The sequence below is a fragment of the Tursiops truncatus genome, chromosome 10 (genome assembly GCF_011762595.2).
Source record: "Tursiops truncatus isolate mTurTru1 chromosome 10, mTurTru1.mat.Y, whole genome shotgun sequence".
Taxonomy (NCBI): Eukaryota; Metazoa; Chordata; class Mammalia; order Artiodactyla; family Delphinidae; genus Tursiops; species Tursiops truncatus.
The window spans coordinates 86529639-86554216 of NC_047043.1; the positions used below are offsets into that span (position 1 = coordinate 86529639).

Here is a 24578-nt window from a genome sequence, read left to right on the forward strand (position 1 = left end):
CCACAACAGTGAGAGGCCCGCGTACCGCAAAAAAATAAATAGATAGATAAATAAATAAAATAATTAGGCCAATGAAATTAGGCTAAATGAAAAAATGTTTACTTTGACTCCTTATGTTTACTTTGCCTCATACTCACTGTTAAAACTAAAAAATCTTTTACATTTAGTGTTCATAAAGTCTGATAGAACATAAAACTCATTAAATTTTTAATGCCTTGCCTTGTTTAAGAAAACATTCTGCATGACTCAGAAGGACAGATAATACAAGACAGCAAACAAACAAGAAAGATCTAAGGAATGTAAAAAGTAAAAGCAGTGGTATAAACTATATAAAACAGAGTCAGGAACTGTTATAAAGTCCTACCTACTTACATTCAGGTCATAAATTTCATTCTGAGCTTTCTAATAATTATTAAGAAAACAAATATTTGTTTGGTTCAGCAATTCGTTATATCCAGAAAGTTTTTTTTTTTTTTTTTCATTCCACAAGTGAAACACAACCATACCTGATACTACACATTCCCATAAAGAGGATTCTGTTGGTATAAACAGCAGCACCCTCAACTACATCTTCTCTGGGGTAGACGACGGTGAGTACTTCAGGGCTGTTGCTCACAGCATCTTCCACGTTGGCTTATGAGCTCTGGGCTGACCACATAACATGATCTACACCAAGACAATTTTGAACGTGACAACAGCTACTAACTAGGCCTGAAGAAGGGCAAACAGATGTAAACTGAAAATGTCCCAGGCAAACTGAGATCAGTGGTCATCCTTGCTGAAATCTATCAGTACAAGTAATTCTATAGAGATTGAGGGATGGAGTGGCTGAAAATTTGATGAGGTCCAGGTACACAGCTCTCTGCTGGAGTTAACACATCCTTTATCCATTTCTAATCAGCAACGGAAATCCTAAGACTTATATAGTTATCAATAATAAAAGTAGTTTACATTTTCCAGGATTTACTAGGTACCTGGGGCTAATGGTTTCAGGAGCTGGCAAACTACTGCCTGAGGACCAAATCCAGCCTGCCATCTATTTTTGTTATTTATTGTTTCTTATATTTAGCTGAAAATAACGAAAAGAAAAATCACACGTCTCTCTTTGGAGACATGTGAAATTGTAAGAAAAGAACATTTCAGCGCCCACAAATAGTTTTACTGGAACACAGTCAAGCCCATTTTATCTATACATGTCCTATGGCTGTCCATCGACTGCAAAGGGAGAACTGAGTACGTATGACAGAGACGAATATGTCCTTCAGAGAAGCCAGACTCAGAAGGTTATATATTGTATGAGCCCATTTATATGACTTTCTGGAAGAGGCACAGCCAAGGACCCAGAGAAGGGATCAGAGTTGCCAAAGGTAAGGGATGTGGGAAATTGGACTACAAGGGGCAGCTGGAAAGAAGGTTCTTGATTGTGCCATTGGTGCAATTGTCCACACCTGTAGATCTATAGACACCAAATGGCGTGAACTATATAATTAAGGGGAAAAAAAAATCTGTTTGGTTCCAAACCCGGTAGCCATGCAGACTCAATAAAACACAGCTTTGTATCTTTCCAGTTCTGTTTTCTTCCAACTGGGAGCTACAGACGAGCTGTAAATCTCCATTCTCAATTTATGTATCTTTCAATACAAGAGCTGTAGTTTATTCAGTAAAAGGCTGCTAAACTCATCTGCCTCGTGTGAAGGTCAGCCAGAGCCCTCCTCCACTTGACTGACCTAGCACTCCACAGCCAGCTCGCACTGACTGGAGCCCTCGGGGCTCCCTGAATCTTGAGCTCTCTGCCTTGTAACAGGGTGTTTGTCCCAAGTTTCCTCCACAGACCTCACCCTCTTTACTCCGTGTTGCCTCTTCACACCCTCTTGTCTTCCCAGACCCAGAGGGATCTTGCTACCACTCTTCACTCATTCTTCTGCTTAACCATCTGTCACCAAGTGCTGACACTTATTTCTGAATACCTCCTGAGCCTTTCCTCTTCATTTCCAGGGCTAAGATCCTTAACCAGGCCACCATCATCAATCCGTTCTACCAAACATCCCCTCAAACCGTCCAAGTGCAAACCTCACTCCCCTACTGCCCTGCTTATACCACCCCAAAGTCTTCCCACTGACCTGACTTCTTAACAAGGCCTGTAAGATCTCTGCACGTCTATTTCCTCAGCCTCATCTCTTTCCACTAATCTCTATAAATTCCAGGGTACAACCATCAAACTCCCCTCAGGCCCCTGAATGTCCTATGCCTGCTGCTTTTCCAACCGCTAAACCTTTACACATGCCATTCCCTCTGTTGAAACTCTTCTTCAACCTTTTGACTTTTTTGTCTTCACCACCTATTCATCCAATTAGTCCTCAGTTAAAAGCTGCCTTTAACCTAGAAGGTAGCCTGCCTAAATGCTCCTGAACAGGATGACACCCATCTTTCATTACCTCCAATCACACTTTTAGTTAGGTTTTTTAACTTCTACTTTTCTGTTTTTCCCAGAGTACTTTAAAGCCAATCCAAACAGCTCATTATTTTACTTTAAATACAGTCAGCCCTCTGTATCCATGGGTTCTGCATCCTGGGATCCAACCAACCACAGATGGAAAATATTCAAAACAAAGTTCTAAAAAGTTTCAAAAAGCAAAACTCGAATTTGCCTGAAGCTGGCAACTAGTTACATAGCATTCACATTATATTTACAGCTATTTGCATAGCATTTACACTGTATTAGGTATTATAAGCAAACTCGAGATGATTTAAGGCATACAGAAGGATGTGCATAGGTTATATGCAAATATAACACCATTTTATATAAGGGACTTGAGCATGGGGGTGCGGATTTTGGTATGTGGGATGGTGTCCTGGAACCAATCCCCCTTAGATACAAAGAGACAACTGTACTGCAGTATTATTTCTAAAAGCTATGACCTTGTTTTTTAATTCAACTAGCATTTAACAGCTTTACCATTAGCACACAGTGTTTGCAGTATTTTCTTAATTGGTGAGGTCTAATTCATAAATTTTTCCTTTTATGAATAATGCTTTTGGGGCCAAGCCTAAGAACTCTTTAGTGAGCCCTAGGTCTCAAGAATTTTTTTCCTATTTTTTAGAAGGTTTATAGTTTCGCGTCTTACACTTAAGTTCATGGTTAATTTTGAGTCAATTTTTGTATGAAGTATGAGGTTTAGGTCGAGTCATTGTTTTGCCTATGCATATCCAATTACTCCAACACCATGCGATGAAAAGGCTATCTTATCTTGAATTGCTTCTGCATCTTTGTCAAAAATCAATTTAGGGGCTTCCCTGGTGGCGCAGTGGTTGAGGGTCCGCCTGCCGATGCAGGGGACACGGGTTCGTGCCCCAGTCCGGGAAGATCCCACGTGCCGCGGAGCGGCTGGGCCCGTGAGCCATGGCCGCTGAGCCTGCGCGTCCGGAGTCTGTGCTCCGCAACGGGAGAGGCGACAACAGGGAGAGCCCCGCGTACCGCGCGCGCGCGCACACACACACACACACACACACACACACACACACACACACACACACACACACACACACACACACACACACACACACACACACACACACACACACACACACACACACACACACACACACACACACACACCCCCCCCCCCCCCCCCCCCAATTTAGAATATATATGTCAGTCTATGTCTGGCTCCTCTATCTGGATACCCTCTTCTATTCTTTGGTCTATGTGTCCACCTATCTGCCAATACAACAGTCTTCATTACTCTAGCTAAATATTAATCCTTAATATCAGGAATCAGAGTGATTCCTCACACTTTATTCTTCTTTTACAGCATTGCTTTCAGAGTCTGTGCCTAGTATAAATTTTAGAATACGTTTTTCTGTATCTTAAAACAAAACAAAAATCAAAATCAACCTCTCTGGGATTTTGTTTGGAATTGCATTAAACCTACAGATCAATTTGGGGAGAATTGACCTCTTTATTATGTTGGTATTCTAGTTTATGAACATGGTATTTTATTCCATTTATTAAGGTATTCTTTGATTTCCTTCATTAGCATTATACAATTTTCAGCATAAAGATACTGAATGTATTTTGCAAAGCATATATCTTAGGATTTCATTTTCTTTGGAGCACCTGCAGTTGAGATTGTGTTTATAATTTTGGTTTCACTGAGTTCACTTGTCATCATATAAAAACATGATTGTTTTTTGTGTGAACTTGTTTTCTTTGACCTTGCTGAACTTAGGTCTAAGAGATTTTTGTAAATTCCTTTGGATTTTAGATATATCTGCAAATACACTTCTTATTTTTTTCTTTTTACTTTGCAATATGTATGCCTTTTATTTCTTTTCCACGACTCATCGCAGCGGTTACAATTTCCAGTACTATGCTGAATAAGAAAGGTGAGAATGGACATCACAGACTTATTTCTGATCTTATGTGGAAACCATTCAGTCTTTCACCATTAAATAAATGTTTAACTACAGTGGAGGTAATTCCCTTGTATTCTTAATTTGGTGAGAGATTTCATCATGTATGCGTGCCAGAACTGTTAAATGCTTCTTCTGTGTCAACTGACGTGACCATGTGATTTTTCTTCTGTAGCATGTTGATATGATGTATATACTGATTGATTTTTGCTCCTTCCACAATGTAAGGATACAAGGAGAAGTCTGGGTGAAGAAAATCAGTTATCTGTGCCGTTCAAATGATTATAATGTGGACTAACTGCATTTCTGTGATTTCTTTCAACTTGAACTTCTATCCCCTAAACTGGTAGTTTGACTTAGAAACTTGATTAGAGTCAAGTTATTATTTATTTATTTAAGTTAACCATCATTCATAGGTGTTGCTGTATACTTTCTATGGCATCAAATCAAGAGGCACCTAATTCTGGATGACACTTTTTTTGTGATGTTAAAATTGATCAGTAGGTTCAGGTATTATCTGTTTCCCCACCTAGATGAATTAATCTCCATTACTCTGGAATTTTGGTAAAACTGCACTTTCACTTTTCAATCTATTTGCATCTAACTTGCATCATATTATTGGATACTTAAATTATCAGATAATTGCTGAGATGGCTTGAGAAAAAAATTAAGGAATAGGCATGGCTGTTACTAGGGATATTACTAAGGAGGAATATTTCAATGTGTAAACCTTTTATAAGTGGTCAATTCCCTAATGAATATTTTCTTGTTAAAATCATTTTTCTACTCAACTGTACTTCATAGCTGTAAGGAATCAGATAATGACTACTTGTATATTAAGAAGGCATCCTACCTCTCAAATAACCTGTCTCCCCTTCCCTGCCATTATAATTTATCCTTCTAAATTAGAATATACTAGGCAGAGCAACAACAATGTGGCCTTTCCTTACATTACCTGTAAATTTTTCTCCCCCCTAATGCATAACAACTAAAATATTGGCTGTTGAATACTACAGCAAACTTCTCAAAGAACAAAACCGTATTTTTGCCCAATCTTCTCCATCTATCACAGCACTCTCAGTCTTCCTTTTATATGAATCCAAAAGCTAAGAATCATCCTCAAAGTCATCCTGCTTCTTTATTCATTACCCAAGTCTAGTCAACACTAGCTTGGACAGGTTTATCAGCTCTTTTCCTACTGCATCTATATACACACTCTAATTAGCCCTCCTTTTTCTAACCTCTTCACCTCCAAACCATCACATCATCCTGCCAGGTGAAACATCCGAAAGCACAAATCTGGTCACCTTGTCAACTCTGACATTTAATATCTCTCCGCTGCCTAGAAATTAAGTCCCAAATTCCATACAATGTCATATAAGACCTATGTCATCTAATCTTATTTCTCACCAGTCTCCTTTGTGCACAATTTACTAAAAAAAAAAGAAAAAAAACAAAAAAACCTATTCCTTTGTATCCGTATGTCTATTCTTTGTTTAAAAAGATGGACTTCCTGGAAGTCCAGGAAGCCTATGGACTTCCCTGGCGGTCCAGTGGTTAAGACTCCGCACTCCCAACCCAGGGGGTATGGGTTCGATCCCTGGCTGGGGAAGATCCCACATGCCACGTGGCGCGGGCAAAAAAAGTTTTAAAAATAAAAAGAATACTACCTAGAATGTTATCTCTAAACATTGAAAGCAGTGTCAGTATTGAAAGTTTTTGATGAGCTGTGTGACATGGGCACCAACAAACAGATGGACTATCAGCCAGTAAATCCCATTGGTTGGTAAAGTTTTAGAGCAGTCTGGTTCCAAAGCCTCAGCATTCTTTTATTTATTTATTTTTTTGGCAGTACGCGGGCCTCTCAGTGCTGTGGCCTCTGCCGTTGCGGAGCACAGGCTCCGCGGCATGTGGGATCTTCCCGGACCGGGGCATGAACCTGTGTCCCCTGCATTGGCAGGCGGACTCTCAACCACTGCGCCACCAGGGAAGCCCCAAGCCTCAGCATTCTTCAGGGAACTATGTATTGGGCTACTTCCTCTACAATATTTCTATTGATTCCCCCAGATTTCCTTAGTCCTGTATAGATATTGAAGTAAGGATCGCATCATTTTGTTTTCAACAGTTACAGCATATGTCATTTTCCCTTTTAGTCTGTAAATGTCCTAAGGTTAAGAGCTCTCAGATTCATCTTTAATGCCCTTACTATCCCTAAAACAAAACCTGTCCTCTATTTATCTAAGAAAGACCTATACGTTTTTGAAGTCCAAGAACAACTGGAATCTCCGAAGTGCAACCTTGCATAACCTTCTTGAACTTGTTAATCTCTCCCTACTTTGTATTAAAGTAATTTCTTCAAGCTGTTACCTGTAGATTAGTCTGTCTTTCCTGGTAAGCTATGAGTCAATTAAGGTCACGGAAGTATGTCTTTATAACCCCCATATTTAGCGTAAAGACTGGCACAAAGAACCTGCTCATAAAGGAGTATTAATTTATATAAAGCATCAAATGTGCTCAGGATCATTGGTTCAATGAAGATCTGTAACAGCTCTGATCCATTAAGTGTTTGATTATACAACGTCTAGACTTAGAACTAATTTGTATATTCTGTGTATCTCTTTTCTGCAAAAGACTAGAAACCCCATGAGTCTGTGCCATGTCCTTTTGTCTCTCCCATAATGCTTAATATTTATGAATATCTGCAAATGAGTTATAGCTAGCATCAATACGATTAGACATGAATCTCAGTTAGTAAGTAAAAGTAGATGATTACAAGCTCTCTACGTAGGATTCTGGGCAGCTTGGAGAGGGAGTGGGGCATACCTATCGCAGTCTCCTGCTGTTACAATGCATGGTTCTTTCTCTCATTATGAAGCCAACGCCCTTCGCGAATGCCTCTATAAGGAACTAATTGGTTTTCTGAATTCCAGATTTCCTACATAAGATGTCAAATGAGTTTGCACCTCACGCAGACAGCTCACAGCAGGGACCAGACTATCTTAGAAACGTTACATGTTACCAGTTTAACACTGTTCTGGCTGGTTTCCTGGTCATTTAGGGAAACCTGGGAAAACATGTCTTATGTTGTCGTTCTGTTCTCAGGTCAATATCTCCTGGAGAGCTAGTGTGTCTTATTCACACCTTTCACTTTCTCTCTAATGAAATGATTCTGTTGTCTAAATAATCTTCTGTCTTGTCCACCAGCATATTTAAATCAATCTATATTACACAAGTGTTGAATCTGAAAACGAAAATCCACAGGGACATGAAGTAGTGGTTTCCAGCCAAGGGTGTATGTGTCTGGTTTTACTGTTTTTATTACATTTGATCCAGTTGAAATATGTAACTAAACTTTCCCTAAGCATCCCTTGACAATGTCAGTTTCCCAATAAATCTAGCTGGTCCTTAAATGTCTTCCATAGTTCTTTTCCCCTAGGGTCAAAATCTAAGTAGTGGTTAAAGCATGGACTTTGGATGAGAAATATTAGGCTTCAAAATATGGCTCTCCTCTGGCTGGCTGTGTGACCTCAGAGTTGTTATAAGGATTAAATGACATGAATATGCAAATGACTCTATTAGCACTGTACAAACCTATAGCAATTGCTTTACAGATAATATTTACTGTTACAATATCTCAAATATGCATATGCAAAAACTCATAAACTGTATGCTTTTATGAAGTAGCACTTAAAATTCTCAAGTGAATGTATTATCTGTTGGCCCCCAAATAAACTTGGTTATGGGACCCAAGCTAATATATTGTGATTTCTTCTTTGCTGAAATACTTGATGGTATATGCAGATATAAGGGCAGGAGTGTAGAAAAACAATGCTAAGACATGACGTAAGAGGGATTTAAAGGAGAGAATGACAGTAGGAGAACATGCTGACAGCTTAAAAATCAGGGGCTAAAGCCCATAGTACTTATACCCCAGTCCAGAGGAGGCCTATCAAAACCATTTACTGAAGAACCACTGAACCCAGAGGACAGTATGTGAAAAGTGCCAACTCAGGAAAGAAGTCTGTCTTATATGGTAAACCCATATTACACAACTGTTGAATTTGAAAACAAAATCCACAGAGAAAAGATATGGTGGTTTCCAGCCAAGACAATATATGTACCATGTTCTACTGTTTCTATTAAATATGATTCTGTTGAAATTAGTAAATAGATATTCTCTAAGAATCCTCTGACACTCTCGGTTTCCTATTAAACTCAGCTGCTCCTTAAATGCTTCCCAAAATACTTAAGAAAGCAGCTGGTATACGGAAGGCCCTCAGTAACTATCAGTGAGCTACCAAAATTATTTTCCCTCAAGCACTGTGTACCATTCTGGGGACACAAAGTCTATAAAACGATCCCACACAGAGTACCTAAGTGTTGCATGTATAGACCAAGGGCACAAAAAATAAAGGTCCTTAACACTGTTGTTAGGCTCACGAATCAGTTAAGGAGGGTGGTGACTGGTACATTATTTCAGAAAGAAAAAAATAACTAGATAGTAAAAAGTTACAATAGGGAAAAAAAAAAGGCAAGCAATTGGACTACAGCCTCAATTAACCAACTACCTCTGAAATGGTTTTCCCCTGCTGCTTCTCTAAAAGAAAGAATGTAGAAAGCACTGTAAAGTGGTGACTGTTTCCAAGGCATTAAATACTTTATTATCCTTGTCCAGGAGCCATCTATGCACAAACAAAATATATTTCTCTGTCCAAGAAAATGGTTACAGTACAACACTCATTTTTACCTGTGCAGCCTCTATTCCTCCTTTGGTAAAAGAACGTTTAATTTCCTTTCCAGTCACCATCCCCCCACCCCACAACTCCTCAGTGTATCAATAAAAATACTGAATGAGGCTTACCAACTGGTATATTCCAACCACCTGGTCAGAGTTAGTCCAGAAAAGGCAGACCTCCTATTTCAGGTGGATAAGGCTTACACCTGGGATCCATGTGTGAACCCTGAGGGAGAAGCACGTTCCTTTCTCCGGAGATTGCTAAGCTTGGGATTCTGGTAGCAATCCTGACGTGGACTAGACATAGGATGACCCAGAGTGAGGCCAACAGAGAGGAAAGTAGAGATCAGAGAAACCAAGGCCTGGGGGCATCATTTGAACCCTTGTAGTCAGTCTTGACTACAGTCAATTTGCCTAGGACTTTTCAGCTGCAGGAGCCAAAAATCCCTTTTGGAGCTTAAGCCAGTTTTGATTTTTGAGTTTCTATCACTTGTCACTAAAAGAGTCCAAGCTAAAAGAAGTGGGGCCTGAACAGACATAGAAAGATGCTGCCAGCAGGAGAGAAAGATGGAGAATACAAGTGAGCTTGGCGGGTGGGCAAGTGACTCCCAGCAGGAAGAGAGGCTAGTTAGGAAGCAGTAACAGACAACGGGAGAAGGTAAACATGTTATGTGGCATAATATTAGTCTTACTGGACACTGAATTCCTTGCAGAGGAACTCAGGGTCTAGTCAAGACGAAGGGATTTTGAATTGCTGACACCAACGAGACACAATGATAGAAAAAATCCATAATTAAAACATGAATAACAAAGATTCATAGTCAAGAAAAAAATAATGAAATTGAGATCAACTCCTAAAATTTATGCTCTGTAACTATTATTATGCATTAGGAGACATAACTTTTTTTTTTTTTTTTTTGCTGTACGCGGGCTTCTCACTGTTGTGGCCTCTCCCGTTGCGGAGCACAGGCTCCGGACGCGCAGGCTCAGCGGCCATGGCTCACGGGCCCAGCCGCTCCACAGCATGTGGGATCTTCCCGGACCGGGGCACGAACCCGTATCCCCTGCATCGGCAGGCGGACTCTCAACCACTGCGCCACCAGGGAAGCCCCTGGAGACATAACTATTTTGATACATAAATTATAATATGTATAATTATACACCTTATCATTAATATCTATTCTGAAAGGAGATTCAAGCCTAGATGAGTTGGAGGAAAATTTATCTAAAAATCCTGGGTTGAGGGAGACGTTTTATTAATAAGTTGTCTACTGAACAACCTGGAGCTAAATATAGATTTTTAGGAAACATTCTTAGTGTATGCATTAAAACAAACTTAATAATTTGAGAAGGCAGTTATTAAAAAATGTGAACTTGGTAATCAAGGTCATAATCAAGATATTAGGAATAAAAAACAAATGTTAAAGAAATGAATATTATCTACTGACTTAAAATCATTACATATTAGTGTTTTTGAGAAGAGAGGAATACAAATTTAGTGGGAAAGTGACAGAAAGCACGGTTAATCATAATCTGCACATATAAAGGAGAAAAATTGATTAGTGCTCACAGCAGGAAATTTTTATCAATAACTTTACCAAATCAAATAACTGAAGTGATGAAATATTCTATTTTATAAAGTACTGTCCTTTGAGATTTTGAAATTAAAGTTCTGAAGTATAATTTATAAGCAAACAATTTTAAAGAACGATATAATGTACTCTTGAGTAGCATATTCTTTGCTTTATCACAGAAGAATTAGGGGAGACAATTCACAAAAGGAAAGAAAGTAATATTTGTATGTCTTTTGCAAATCAAATCATTTTAAAACTGACAAACAAGAGATTCCTTACCAAACACAGAATAATGAAAAGATGTAAAGTGAAGTCATATGTTTATAAAAGCTTGTTTGATTTTTAAAGCCATAACTCCAAATTGAACAAAAATAAGGGAAAGGGGGAAGAAGAGAGAGAAAAATCCTCTAAAAGAGATCATTACTCTGAAAATTACAGGATTTCAGGTATGACTTTAAAGATATTTTCCAACATCTGCAAAATAGAATCACAGCAGTATAATGGATGAGCATTAAACCAGGACTCAATTAAATAGATGCTCCTGTAGAAGAAGAAATTACAGGATATTTTTAGCCTGCTACAGCAGGAGAACACAACAGCCTAAAAATTATGGTACAAGACACACTAGAAAACACCATACACATATAATAGTGCCTTATCCTAAATTAAAGGGTTGAGTTCAATTCTAGCCTTTTCACAAGCTATTTGATTTTAACTTTAAATATACCACTCAAGCAGCTGCTTCCTTCACCAGGCAACAGTTTCTTTCACAGACAAGCCATAACACTTCTGTTATAGACAAGAAATTGCTTTTAGAGTTCTTAAGAAGTGATTAAAAAAAAGAAAATTCCCAACAGAGCAGCAATAAAGGCACAGTTCTACGGTGACCGAAGGAGGACAGAAAAACAAAACAACAGGCAGATGACTTCTAAGCAAGAACTTTTCTGAGGTTCAAGGAAATAAAACTGATCTAGCCTGAGAAGCATCCAATCTACTTCTACTGTAATGGCATTGTAATTGGAACAGAAGAAAATCCATATGAAAGAATGCCAGTTAATCAAAGGGCCAAATGCGCTGATGATGTTGCCAGCTTAGGGAAACTTCCAAGTCTCTGGGATACTGGACTCTGATAAGACGAATTTAATATATATGTGTGTTTACATATATATATATGTGTATATATATAACTGCATACATATATATATATAATTGTTTTCAATTTGAAAGCAATCTGAATCAGCTTCATAAAAAGCTAGTCAACATTCTTTCTTTGATCCCTACAATGATATATACAACATGTTTTGTATACATGTTTTGTATTTTTAAATATTTGTAGGAAGTTAAAATAAAATGTTATCGCTACTCAAGCAAAATCTTGAGTCTAGAAGTTTTCCATGACGGATAACGGACAGAAAAGGGAAGAGGGCTAAAATCCAGCCAAGGCTTAATATCAAAGGCGATCTAAATTCTTTTTTAAAGAAATGTAATAAAAACTAAAATGTACATGTAATTAAGAGATCAGAAATCTTTTAGACGCTCACATATGAGATATATTTTCGTCATTACCAGAGTCTAACTTAATGAATTTCATATAATATCCAGCAATTGGCCCATATTGATGGAGATGGCTCCATTCTAATACCAACATGTCTGAGGGAAATGACCTATTTGAATTCACAGAATTAACTGATCAAATTTTTAATGATGCCATTAGCCGAAACCATCTGGATAACACAAAAATCACAGCTGGGGAAAAAGCAAAAAAAAAGAAAACAGAAAAACACATTAACAATCAACTGGATTTCCATGAATGCTACTATATTTCAACACAGAAAGGGAGGTATCAGAATAACAACCCTGTGGTTATAGCAAACAAGGGCCACTCCCAATAATCAACATCCACACGACAGATGAGGCTCTTTCAGACCACAGATTCTGGAGGAGTTTAACAATACTCTCTAAATTGTGAAGTATATCATTTTATAGAAAACAGAGTTTATAAGCCTGTCATTTAGTTGTTAGTTTCAACAAGGACTCCCTGGAAGGGGGAAAGGCAAGGGGATTCTAAGGACCATTGGTGAACTTTGATATTTGGAGAATTCTCAATAAAATAGGAGGAAAAAAGATATTCCATCCAAAGCTCTCAGTTGGTTCAAAGGCTTAAAGTTAGAATCTTTGCCTTGAAAGGAAACCTAGGTTCATTCTGTTCAGCTTAACTTGGAAACTTAGAATCATGCAATGGTAGAAAGGACAGTCTTTTTAGGTGCTAAATTCCTCCTTACAGATAAAGCAATTGAAGCCCAGGGAGGTCAAATGACTCGCATTTAGTGGCTGAGCCAGAACTAGAACGAAGATCTTCAACATCTCATCTTGGATTAATTCTACCCTATCGCATTGGTGTGACTAGTATAGTATCTATAGTATTTCATTTTAACCCTGTTGGATGACCCTCAGACTTTTCAGCATGTTAATCACACATTTCTACCACTGACCCCAGAGGTTTAAAAAGGTGACTCAAAAACTCATCTGACCAACAGAATGTTAGGAAACATTTGCATGAATCTGACAAAGTACTTGCATCTAGAATGTATAAAGAACTTTTACAACTTACTAATAAAAGAAAAATAACCCAATTAGAATATGAGCAAAGGATATTAACAGACCATTTTCCAAAACAGAGAAATGGCCAATAAATACATGAAAGCATGTTCAAATCATGAGTCAACAGGGAGATGCCAATCAAAGCCAGTGAGATACCATTTCATACCCTCTAAGACAGTTTTAATCCAAAGGTCAAATATAACAAGCGTTGGCTAGCATGGGAAAAATTGGAACCTTAAAAACTTGGAACCTGGTGGGACTGTTAAGTTCTGCAGTAACTTTGTGAAACAGTATATTGTCATATAATGAATATCCTAAGACAGCTGCAGTTATTTTACAAACTAAAATATTTTTGATTCAAAAGGCAAACAGCAAACATATTCCATTTATATGGAAAAGCATAAAACACAGACTGAGCAGTTACTGAAAAAAATGTTGGCTTCTATAGAATCTTAGTTTTAAAATCACAACCTTCCTATGTGACTAGGTTGAAAAGTATTGTGTTTGACAAAAAGTTTTGTTTTGTTTTCCAACTTCATATAGATGAATAGTGTACTGATAAAGTTACAGCCTTTTGTTTGAGATTTAACTGTTGTTGGACCATCAGAGCAAAGCAGCCTTGGACTTCATCAAAGTCATTATGTTCAAAGATGAAATTTATGTTTTTAGCTGCACTATTTAGTTATGAGAAATAGCATTGCCTAGAACTCACAGCAAACTAAGCTCCTACTAATTATAACAGAACAATTTTAGCTAATTAGTCTTTAGTAATTTTTCTTTTCAGATACAGCCAGCCACTCTGGGATTCATCCTAAAATTTCTGCATTTCTTTAACCTTTCTTCATACTTATTTGACTAAGTCTCCACGTGCTTTTAAAGATTAAGGTCTAAGAAAAGTGAATAATGTTACAACCCCTCTGCTAGTAGAAGAAAGAGTAACCCTTTATAGGGGCAATATGGTCAATTTCTGTTTTATACAAAGTGCAAAACAGACAGCAGCTAAAAGGGAATTAAAAAGAGGAAAAAGAAACTTTGGGCTTAATATATGTGCTCTTACATATCTTCTGAGAAGGAGGTAGGATCATTCATAATCCAGTGTAGTCCTTTTAATTTCATAGTGTATCTGTTCTCAACATCTAGGTCGGAGGTCAATAAAGGTGACCCCTGGGCTATATCTTGCCTTCAGACTCGATTGCTGCAGATAGGGTTGACCCATGCAGTGTTTACATAAAAATTAAATTTAGTCTCTAATATGTAAAACGTCAAGCATTGTATGTAAATAACGGATTCTGCGTTATCCTGAAAAGTGATTAGCTTTGGTAACTGTATGATCAGGCCACCCAAGACAGCTGTTCTCTTGCTCTCTGTACATCCCCTGCTTGACCAGTGTCTGCTTCACCTATACCCTACTCACCTGACTGATCTCCCTACATACTTGCTCCAGGCCCCACCTAGTGTTTGTTCTTACCAAAAGGCTGGTGAGGGGCTTGCCCCTCTCCTAGTTTCCCTGGTAACCAATGAGCCAACTGGACCTCAATTCCCCCTATGACTGGCAATCTCCTCTTCCCCCCAAGAGCGAAGACTGCCGCCATGTCCTGCCCCCTGTCCACAGCACACAGTGGAGGGTCTCTCCAGGACCTTGCTGCAGACATGGAAGATCCCCCATCCATTAAACCACTGATGTCTCTGTCACTGACTCCCAGCTCTTTCTTCGGTCTTGAAGCTGGGCAAGCACAGGGCTTGTAGACCTGAAGGGTGCAACCCAACAGTAACACAGTTCCTGCATTTCTCATTCATTATTTCACTCATTAATACTAAACGAGTGTCTACAAAACCTGGGCAGCTGCACAGTGAGCGCCCCCTATAGGAAAAGCACGCCATCATCTCTGGTCCGTCCCAGACCTCACTACTCCTTACTGTTTACACAAAGCTGGCTTCAGTGATGAACGTTATCTTCCTAGGTAATCAAACTTAACAGAAATATAAAGAAGCACAAAAAATGGTAGGAGACTTCGAGTTCCACAGATTGCTTTGCAATGCTGGTTAAAATATAACAAAAATTTAGTTGAAAGCATAGCATAGCTGAGCAAACAAAGCCGCAAAGCACAACAGTTCCTTCTAGAGCCTATGCTGTGGCAGCTGGGGCAGTGGAATGAGGGTGTGGAGAACAGCAGATCAGACTCGGCAATTTGATAGCTTAGGTTGAATTGCCCTTGTGGAAACAGGAGATGTGGAGGTCCTAGGCTTAGGAAACAGACATTTGAAAATGAGCCCCTTTGCACACAGCTGCATGCCTAAAGGGCTGCACTCTTGCTTAAACCCACCCATGGACCTAGGGAGAAGGCTAGGGTGTTAGTCTGTCCATCTTTTTTTCTCCTTGGAGTCGGTTGTGGTGAGGTGGGAGATTTGGAGGGAGCAGATATTTCAATGAAGAATTCATGATTGGGGGCCTATATCTCACATGATTTGGGGTCTCATATGTATTTAACATATAATCGATGCTCATTATTTGTGGATTTCATATTTGTGAATTCACCTACTCCCTAAAATGCATTTGTAAAGACCTGAATCAATATTTGTGAGACTTTTGTGGTCATTCTCAGATATGCTCAAAATGGTGAAAAATTTGAGTCACCCCCACATGCACGTTTCCAGCTGAGGTTGAATAAAGCAATGCTCTGCCTTCTTGTTTCACCTCTCGCACTGTAAACAAGATCTTTTTTGCTGTATATTAGTGCCTTTTTTTTTTTGCATCTTAGTGCTATTTAAATTGGACTCCAAGCACAGTGCTGAAATGCTATCTAATGTTCTCAAGCACAAAGAGGCTGTGCTGGGCCTTAGGGAGAAAACACATGTTAGATAAGCTTCCTTCAGGCATGAGTTGCAGAGTTCCTGACCATGTGGTTAATGTTAGCAAATCAACAATGTATATTACATAAGATGCCTTTAAACAGAAACATCCATAAAACAAGGTAATGTATCCAATGGTGGACAAAAACCTCATGACCAGAAGTTTGCAGGAACCTGCTAACCCTGTATTTCCTAAAAGCGATAGTGCAGTATTTGCTAATTCAGTTTTATTGGTGACTGATAAGAAAAATTGACTCTACATGGGGGCTACACTGAGCCAATATATTAACGTAATACACTTCCCAGGTTGGTTATATCCCTGGTTCCTGGAGAAAGCCATAAAAGCTGTTGGGTATGGACTTCGTCAACCAAGGCTAAGAAGAATCTCACATTGGCACGGGAGGGGGAAATTCTCTTAAAGAACAGATTCACATCAAACATTACAAAAAATGCTAATATGTACTACAAATGAGAGTCAACAGACTAACATCAATGATATCCTGAGCTTACAGAACAACATTATGAAAGAATACCTAAGTAAACTTTAAACAATTAAACAAAGTAATAAAAAATGGGGTTGGGTGTCAAACCATCAGCAAAAACAGGATGCTCTGAAGAGAGAACAGGAACATATGAAAAAGAACCAGACAGAATGTCTAGACGAGAAAAATGTAATCACTGGAATTAACAACTCAAAGGATAGTTTAATAGTAAATTGGGAGGAGATGAAAGATTAGTGAACCACATGCTAGTACTAAGCAAGTGGAAATAGAAAACATGAAAGACAGGTTAACAGACATGGTGAAATGAGAAATTTCAAAATATATTAAAAAAGGAAAACCAGAAGGAGTAAAGAACAGGCATGGGGATAAACAAAACTGGAAGAGATAACAGCTGTGAAATTTTCAGAGTTCCCATAAGACGTGTATTTCGAGATTCGAGAATCATAGCTTAGAATTGTTTAAATATGATAACAGCTTATCCTTGTACGGCATGCACTGTGGGCCAGGCACTGCTCCAGATACTTGACATACTGTAGCTCATTTAATGCTCACAGCTGATGAAGCAAATTCTACTGTTACCTTTGATTTACAGATGAAGAGTCAGAAACACAGAGAGGTTCAATATTTGTCCAAAGTCACATGGCTGCTAAGTGGTGGGATTCAAACCCAGGCAGTCTGGCTCCAGTCTCTACGTCTTTAACACTATGTTTTAGAGCAGAATTATATTTGGAAGAATAAGGGCAAATAACACACTCTCTCAGACCAAAGGGGAGAAGAGGAAAAAAACCAAAACAGTACTGACACATCAATGGAAACTCATTAAATGAACTTCTAAAAGATGCAAAAAAAAAAAAAGATCACAGATGCATGAATGAGGGTGCACAAAGGAAACAGGAAACATGTGGATAAATCTAAAAGAAACACGGATTATGTAAAATAACAATAAGTCTTCTAGGGCAAACACACACATCTATACTTTCTTTCTTCCTCTGAGATATTCCCCAAAGTAAGATGTACTTGCAGTAAAGAGATATTTTTTGAAGGCACACACTCACAAAGACAGGAAAATAGAAGAGCAAACTGCAATAAAGTTTTGAAAACTAGAAAACAGAAATGATGGTGTTGACTGGCTTGGCATCATGGAGGAAGATGTCTTTTAAACTCACAGTGAGGAAATGAAGAGGTGGAGGTGGTAGAAGTCGGAATTTGAAGCAATGGTTGGTACCCAGATCCCCTGTCCCACCTACATACCCAGGGAGTGCCACTCCACACCAGGAGAGAGGAGGCTTACTCTCCAAAGAAGGTAAGACACAGGATGTCTTGACAACAGGTCACTAGGCAGATTTTATGAAGGATAGTGTGAGGAAACAGGTGGATTAACTAAATATATACACATTGGTTGCTGCAATCTCTTAGGCCTCTTCTCCCACCAGGCTCCCAGAATGCTAGTGGTGGCTTTTGCCACCCACAGGGAAGTCTGGACTCTTTTCTCCTCTGGGGAATATGACCTGTTCCCAAGGGAAGAACTAAAACTACTGATACTAAGGGATCCCCAGTGAGATGAGCCACAGTATAGTTAACCTCATCGTGAGAAGTTCCACCAAGTAACTGGAGATTTCTGTTAGGTTATTAGTTTCCCACTCTTTAAGTCTGTGCAAACAACCAAGGATTACCAGATATCTACGAAAAATTTCTTATATGAAATACAGAAACCATCCAGCATAAAATAGAAATGAAGCTACTTGGAAAAAAGTTTGTCCTAGGGAAGAAAATGTAAAGGAAGAAAAGCATCCTTCATATCTTCATATAGATCTGAAAGGATAAAACTACTAAACTAGAATAAGATACAAGGAGGCAATTTAGAGAACAGAAGGTCTCTTAAGTTGTAAACATGACAGCTGGTATCAAAAACTCAACAGAAGAGTTCAAAACATGGTTGAAGTAATTCACCAAGAGTCAGAGATAAGAGTCAAAAGAAGAAAATTTGGATAAAAGGTGTGTGGGGGAGTGGTGAGGTTGGAAAAGTGAGGAGAGAAGCAATCCAATCTAGGTGGTCCAAAATGCAAATAATGATGTATGTCAAAAAGAAAATAGAGAAAACCAGGGAGAGGTAATCATAAAAGCTCTCAAAACTAAAGGCCTCATGTTCTCAAACTATAAGGACTCAGAGAGTATCAAGGATGTTAGATAAAATTTGACACATACCAAATCAAATCACTGTGAAATTTAAGAACACTAGAGACAAAGAAAAAATCCCACAAGCTTCCTCTAGAGAAAAACAGGGCCTTCTACATAAGGAATCAAAATGGCAACAGATCTCTCAACAGCAACACTGGATGCCAAGAAACAAGGAGAAATACCTTCAGGTTTCTGAAGGAAGATGACTTCTAACATCGTATTTTTACAAGGCTGAGTCTCTCAATCACGTGTGCCAGTATAGTTCTTAGAACACATGGTCCAGAACAATCACAGCTAGTCTTCCTCCTTTCTTGGGACACTTGAGGACATGGTGCTCTAAGACAATGAACACCAAGAACGAGGAAGAGGTGGACATGGAATATAGCTGAAGGGAGATCCTGGAAAGAGAGTTTTGCCCCTAATGTGCAGGAAAACCAATCTAAACTGGAGCATCCCAAAACCTGCAAGACAGATTTCTCCAGGAAGGTAAAACTGATAGAATATCGGAGGCCTCTCAAAATCTGAGAGGACCTCCAGAAAACTGGCCAAAATTTTGGCTGACACAAGTATAAGACTACAGAAAATTAAGAAATTAAAAATTAAGGTTCCTAATTTGAAGGACAAGAAAATTATGCACGGAAGGAAAAACAATCGTAATTACAGTCTGCTACAAAAGTCAGCTCTGAATATCATTTACAAAATCAGAGTAATGTAAACACTGAATATTGACCTAATTCAAATTTTGACCCAATAAAATCCTGTAATAACATGCTCTGAATTCATGTATATTCAAATGTTAATCATGTGGCAACTGGATTCTTTGCAGCTCCCTCAGTTGCAAACAGAGACAGGTGAAATGTTTATTCTTTGTGGAGGTTTGGATGGGGATTGGGTTGGGGAAAGGGCTTGTGATCACTTGGGTCTCTATCCAGTCAAAGTACAGTAAGTGGAATATAGTGTGGATTTCCCTATTTTTAACTTTTGTGTTTTTGTAAGAGCCATGACTTTAAAAATGCTGTTTTCTTCATAAACCTCATAAAAAAGCAACCTCACATTTCTGCGGTGGCAAGGTGGTGGTATGATAGTGTTATAGCATCGGTTGCCAGATTTGACGGCCAATATTAATGCTTAAAACTGAAAAATCAAGAAGCAGCAAATAAGCAAGTTATTTAAAAAACTGAAGTAAGTATCAAGAGCCAATCAAAAAGTTAAAAGTAATTTCCTTTAGGAAAGGAGACATAAAAACAATACGGGCGGAAGTCTGACATTTTTCTTAAAAACAAACAAACAAAAAACCACCAACTATGTGGAAGTTTGCACATGCTTACATTATTTCAGATATAAGAGAAAAACTAGAAGATGAAAGGAACAATACCAATAATATCTCATTCATGATGTTACAAAAATTCAACAACTTACTGGACAACAATACTACAGTATGCTGGAGGAGGGAATTACAGTGTAAAATGCTACAGAGTCCTCTATTGTTGGAGATATTAATTAAATTTGGACTTTGTTAAATGCGTGTACTAAAATTTCTAGGGCAATCACTATAAGAAAACAAATAGAGTGTATAACTTGTGATGTTACTCAGGGGGAAATAAATTCTCAATCAGTCCAAAGAGAAGAACACAAATATTAACATTTTCATATTAATATATTAATATTTAAACTATAAGGCAAAGTGCTTTATTAGAGATAGCGAGTCACCCCATTTGGACCAAAAATATACCCATTCTAAACTTCTATACATCAATAACTTACTAATTACAAAAAGCAAAATAGAAATACTAGATAAACTGAGAAATCCACCATCACTGTGAGAAAAACTGATAGATTAATTAGATAAAGCATCATTAATAATATATATATGATTTGAGCAACACAATTGCCAACTTTAACCCAAAGAGCATAAGGAGGACACTTCTCTGGTCAATGGGTCACTAGGTTAGAAATCAGTAACCAAAGATGACTAGAAAAACTCCATATGTTTGGAAATTTAAAAACACATGTCTGATAACTCATGGATTCAAGAGAAAATCATAATGACATCATAACATGTGTAGAACTGAACCATAATAAACATGCTATATGTCAGAACGTAAATTTAAAGCTATACATATTTAAAATAGACAAAAGAAAGGTAGGAAGGTAATGAGTTACCTATATAACTTAAGGGACTAAAAAAAGAACAATAAAATAATCCAAGAAGCTGGGAAGAACAATAAACATAAGAGTAAAATGAATGAAATATAATAAAAAGATTCAAAGGTAAGGAATAACAACATCAAGTTCTGACAAGTTTGATACTAAAATAATAGTTAGAATGAAATAGGGAATGTATGTATAGATAAGGCACAGACAAGAAGGACAGTAAGAGAAAATGCTTTGAAACAACTTTTTGACAATACATTAGAAAACATAAACAAAATGGATATAATTCCTAGGGAAAAAACACAATTTTTCACAAAGGAGACAATATGGTTAGTCCTATTAACTATTCAAATGATTCAATCAATAGTTAAATTATTTCCTGAATGAAAACTCCAGAGACCCAGATAGATTTATTTGTAAGTTCTATGTTTTATTCAAGGAGTAGATAATTCCAATATTTCTCAAAATTTTATAGGGAGTATAAAATAAGGAGTACTCCCCAGCTCATTTATAGAGACGAATATAACTTTGATACTAAAGCCAAAAAAGGATAATATGAGAAGAGAAAACAAAAAGAAAAGCTCCTATATTGATATATATGCAAAATGCTAAATGAAATACTGAAAAACAGATAACATCGAACTATTAAAAAAAAAAAAACTTACACAAAAGCCAAGTTGAAACTAAACCAGGACTAGAAGTTTGGTTAATACTAAAAACTGTTCACTGCATTAAAAGGTTAAAGGAGAAAAACAGCATGAATATCCCAGTAAAAGTAGGAAAAGTATTTACAAGAATAAAGCATTCCTGATTTAAAAAAAAAAAAAAACTAACTTAGAGAAGAACTGCCTTAACTTGATAAAGAGTATCTTTAAAATCTATAGTAAACATCATACCAAATGGTGAAATGTTAATCTTATTCACTCTTGAAAATCAAGAGCACAACAGGGATAGGGCTATTCACACTCAAAGTATCTATTCAACACTGTACTGGACTAAAGAAAGTGCACTCCTATAAAATATATAAAAGGAGCAAGGGTTGATAAGAACAGAAAAACTCTCACTGCTTGCAGATAATATGATTCTCCAAACAAAAAAGCCCCGAGAAGCCAGACATGATGACCACACACTGCTTTTCAGTTGGTTAAGAATGGCCTCATTCATCAATTACACTGGTAAAGCTGACTTCCCATCCTGGAATAAAATAAATCGGTACCTCTACCTCACACGATATACAAAATCAATTCCAGATAATTAAAGACTTAAATGTAAAGAGGAGAATATTAAACTTTTATAAGTACATTTAGGAGAATGTTTTTACCATTTCAGGAAAAGGAAGAGAAAATTTTAAACAACTCATGAGAGAACATGAGCTATAAAAAAATCAATACTTTAATGTAAAATTAAGAACATCTGTTTATCATTTGACACCATCAAGGAAACAAAAAGCCACTAAAAAGAAGATATGTATATAACTGACAAAGGATTAATCCAGAGTATACAAACAACTCTTAAGTTAAAAAAAAAAAAGACTACCATACAGTGAAAAAGTATCTGGATAACAGAAACATAAATGGTCAGCAAATCTATGAAAATGAGCTTAACTTCATTGTAATTATAGAAATGCAAATTAAAACCAAAATTACATTTTAATTTAAAAATAAAAATGCAAATTAAAAAGTAAACTACAATTTTATATTCACCAGATTTGCACAAATTAAAATGCTGAACAATAACAAATGTTGGCAAAGACGTAGATCAACAGATACAAATATATTGTTGGGGGGAAGTTGTTGATGTAGGAATGCTGTCTGATGTCATTACATAAAAGTTTAAGAAATGAAAAAGGTAAAACAATTTTACATGTTGCTTAGAAGCACATACATATTTATTCAAAGGATTAAAAAAGCACGTATAATTCAGAACACGGGCCACCTATTCAGAGGGAGCTTAAGAGAGAGAAGATAGTGTCATCAGGGTGAGTTATCAGGTAGCTTTAATTGTACTTTGAATCTTTAAATCTTAAGATAAGTGGTGGCTACACAGAGATTCCTTACACTTTTCTCCATACCATTTATACATCTAATATAATTCATGATTAAAAATGTACTGCACCTCAAAAATGGTTAAAAGAAAAACATTTTAATAAAGAATGACAGGAAATTCAAGAATAAGAGAAGTAAAACTAATTATCAATAAAGCAAAGATATTTGGGGTTTTGGAGGTACTACCCTCACTTTTCGTGGTTGGAATTAAGAATCTGACAAAAACATTTGCAAATATATTAAACAAGCTTCAAAAATTATACACATGCAACGTAACAGTAAATCACTGAGAAAATGTCTACAATTCAAACATTGCATCATTTTACGTATCTTCCCCCTCCCTAAATTTTGTGATTGCTCCACAAAGAATCTGTTAAAAGGAATAAAAAATGCCTACAGAAAGTACGCTTCTTAAACTATAAATGAGCTTTCCACTTTCATTTAATTACAAATACTATTTTTAAGCATCTTGAAAATTAAGATAAAATTTCACTGGATTTTCACCAGTGTTAAAAGTGGTGCATTGAGGATAATGTCATTTACTCATTTCTCCATGAAGCACATTTTAAGTACTTTGTCCATGGCTGACAGAAACAAAGAAGTATTACTAAGCATGCAAACATAGCTATAGTGAATAATTAGAACATTTTTTCCATGACAACACTTTATTATCTACTTACCTGTGGCAAAAACAGTCACAGTTCCCCTGAACTGGAGTCATGAGCATCTAGAAGGATGTATATGTAGCAGTGCAAGACTCTTATTAACCCCTTCTTTCAGTTAATGTATTACATCCCTTCAAGGTTGTCAAATTAAAGGAATGCTCTCTTATACCTGGTAATTTGGAATCTCTGATGTATTACATATCCTCCACGTTTTTTGCCACCTTCTTTGGTTTCTTTACCAGAAACCTATATCTCAAACATATGAATTCAAACATTCATTTTTTATATTTCCAGCTTAATGTGGCATCAGGCTAAGAATAACCAATATTGCTCTTTGTAACGTCCCAAAACCACTTGTGAAAACGCCAAAAAAAAAATTGCAAAACAAAAGAATCTCACTGTACATCCAAAACTGCAAAAGCAATCAAATGCCAAGCATATGAGTAAATAAAACTTATGAGGCCGATGAGGCAGACTGTGGGGAAATACAAGGGACTAAATGGTAGGTACATCCTGGGTTTTCTGTATAAAGAGAGAATTCACAACAAAGGTAGGAAGATATTTTGTGCCTTATTCAGCACACGTATCCTGATAGGATGCACCCCAAAGAGAAACTCAAGGACAGCACCAAATGAAAAAAAAAAGGAAAACTTTTGTTGGAAGAGGGAATCCACTCACTATGTGCTCTTAGCTTCCTGTTAAGTGTTCCTGGATGTGCCAAGAATGAAAGGCCCAGTTGCTCCATTTCTCAGGGATGTGTTTTCAGAGACCAACCAGGAGGGATAGGACAAGCTCTCCCTCTAGGACAAAGAGCAGGCTTGCTTACTCCCTGTTATAAAAGAGATGGATTCTCTAATCTC

General features: G+C 37.4%; 1 protein-coding gene across 8 annotated transcripts in view; it reads right to left on the minus strand.

Moving 5' to 3' along the window:
* CNTN3 (contactin 3) overlaps positions 1–24578 on the minus strand; it is a 321933-nt gene that overhangs the window by 165220 nt on the left and 132135 nt on the right. The window lies entirely within an intron of this gene.